The sequence below is a fragment of the Dermacentor andersoni genome, chromosome 7 (genome assembly GCF_023375885.2).
Source record: "Dermacentor andersoni chromosome 7, qqDerAnde1_hic_scaffold, whole genome shotgun sequence".
In the NCBI taxonomy this organism is placed as follows: Eukaryota; Metazoa; Arthropoda; class Arachnida; order Ixodida; family Ixodidae; genus Dermacentor; species Dermacentor andersoni.
The window spans coordinates 25,726,543-25,729,490 of NC_092820.1; positions in this window are offsets into that span (position 1 = coordinate 25,726,543).

Here is a 2,948-nt window from a genome sequence, read left to right on the forward strand (position 1 = left end):
ACTGCTGTCTGTAGAAAACTCGCTTTCAGCTGTTACACACTGGCCCGTGCCGGGCAATATTTTTCTCGTGCTTTGCTTCGTTGCATATCCACACGAGCTATTGCTGTGAAATATGGGGCCTTACTTAACTTAAGTGTGCCCGCTGACCGCCACGCTCGGCGTATGTAACCGAGTGCTGCCGCCCGGCTCATACTCTTCTCCAAGGGAGTAGAAGAAGCGAGCCACTTCAAAGCGACAAAATGCGCATCGACGAGCTTACGATTACCTTTCTTTTAATCATCATGCCACTCTGGCTGGCTCAACAAGGGTCCAACCAAAGGCGACAACTGAGCTGCACGAACGACCGGCACGTCGTAACTAGGACACGCTGAGGGCGGGCGAAATGGCAGCAACACAAGACACAGTGGCGAGCGCAAATGCAATCGAGCAGAGCTCGCCTTGCGAGGGCGAAAAACAATGCTACCACGCCTTATGAATACACGCGGTTGCGCTCGCTCACCTGACCAAGTTCACCGCGCGTGTCTCGTACGTCCGAACGTGAGATAATGGCGTGCAAAAGAGGGTTAACGGAGCAGGAGATCGCAAATCCTGCGCATCACTGCCGAAGCACCAAGTGGGTAGCCCTGAAGAAGGCTGTTGGGTTCTTCAGAGGAGCTGATGCGCTGCTTGCAGACGACGTCGCGCACGCGCGCTGCTTAGCCTCCGAAACCGTAGAGGGTGCGGCCCTGACGCTTGAGGGCATACACCAGGTCCATAGCTTTATGTGGCCCCTTGGTCGAAAAGGAAAGGAAAAAGAAAGGAGGGGCAAACCCGCACCACCGTTAAGGTATAACGGGTATAAAACCGAATTTAAAATAAATGAAAAGGGGCCGCGAAGGCAGCCCAAATCAGTTTTAGAGAAAAAGCCAATTGATAAAAGAAAAGAGGCGGAGGCAAGCCGACAATGAGGCCAAAATGTGGAATAAACAAATACACTGGAAGAAAAGGGGGGAGCAGTAAAGTAAAACTGCCTCCAAGGGTCTGCAAGCAGTGCATGTTCCCAAACCCACCCAGTCCGCAGGGCAACCCAACAATGTCCACACAGTGACGCGCAGTTGGTTTATTGTAAAAGAACCAAAGCATGTGGGCGTCTTCATAGGCGCGCTCGTGCCGTTTGGTCTTGTCACGCCGAGGCGACTGGAAGAGTCCGGAGAAAGGTCATCGCAATGAAGACGCCCACGGTCGGCTGGCTGGACAGCTGCACAATGGGTATGAGACTACACAAATGGGGAAGAGAAAATGGAAAAGATGAAAAGGAAAGAAATGTGAATGTAGCATGCAGTTAGGACCATCCTACACGGGGAAGCCCCGCCATAGTTGGCATATGCAGTGTGGATGGCCACGAACTGTCATGCGAAAGTATTATGAAAAGGTGAACCAAGAGGCATGAGCAGAAGGCAAATTAGTAGGCGTCGGGAAGTAGAGGAGGAGAAGGAACGGAGAGGGTTATAAGCCGGATTAGTTGCAGAAGCAGGGCGCGGGATTGTGGGGTTTTTATGAGTGCAGGGTACAGGTCGGGAGAAAGGGCATCGACATGATGAAGTCGGCGCAACCGCAAAGCAACAAATGCAGTGCGCGGGCAGGAGTTCAAGTAATGAAGGTCATCGACAGCAGAGGTACCACACGCGCACCGATCACGGGGGGAACCCGCACCGAGGCGGGGGGAACCAAGAGGGGATGAACGCACCGAGGCGGGGGGAACCAAGAGGGGATGGCATAGACACTTCCGACCCATCGATAAAGACTGGTACCTTGTCCCTCGCGCTGCCAGTACAAGTGCCACTGCTGTAATGAAGCCGCAAAGAGAGTCTTTTTGACCGACCGGACTGAGGTCGGGCAGGAACGAAGTATACCACGGCGTAGCGCCGATGACGCGGCCTCGTCGGCCAGTTCTTTACCCACTACGCCCCGGTGGCCAGGGACGTGAAATAGGCGCACGGTGCGACCCACGAGGTGGAGCTGGCGCAGCACTTGCTGAAAGTTCCAGACGCGTTCATCTGTATGATGAAGGCTGGAAATCGCCCTCAAAAGGGACAAGCCGTCAGTGTATAAGTGGGTTATGCGAGCCCTACGCATGTTCATTATAAACAGGAGGGCCTCTTTGAAAGCAATGGCCTCAGCACTGTATGCGCTAGTGGCATTGTGTATCTTGTATTTGCGCACCACAAGAAGGCGACCGCGCGGGCCAAATACCACGTACGCCGCGCCTGCCCCGACTGACGTGAAGGCGCCGTCCGTGTATACATGGTATACCGGCAAGGAAGAATGTAGGGCAGCCTGGGAGGGTGTCAGACGGGTGAAGGAAAAGCGACAGGCCATGCGCGGGTGATGCGACCAGGCGTCGAATGGACGCGCTATGGAGGCCGGGTGGAACGTGACCTGGCCATAATGGGTGATTTGGCGGAGAGTCAGGATGGAGAACTCCGCCCCAAACCTGTCCAACTCCACATTCAAAGGGGGACAGTTGGCCAGGATGTGCAGTGCAGTGGTGCGCGTTGTATGATATGCACCGGTGAGGGCCACGAGAAGGGAGCGTTGAACCGACAATACTCGTGTGGTTAGGAAGGAGGATGGAAAAGCCGGCCACCACACCGGAGACGCGTAAACAATCGCAGGAAGCATGACCTGTCTATATAGACGCCGTATAAGCACGGGACGCAGCGAAAAATGCATGCGTAAAAATTTAAGAGATCGCGCAACCAATACCTCGGCTTTGGTCTTCAGAAAATCAACATGGGCATGGAAATTAAGTTTGTCATCAAAGACCACGCCGAGAATTTTAATATGGTCTTTGGATTTTAGATAAGCGCCGTCCAACCTAATGGAGGGACGCCGCTTAGAGGTGCCAATGTGCCCATTGTTGAAAAAGACGAAATAGGACTTTTCGTGACTAATTTTGACCTTGTTTT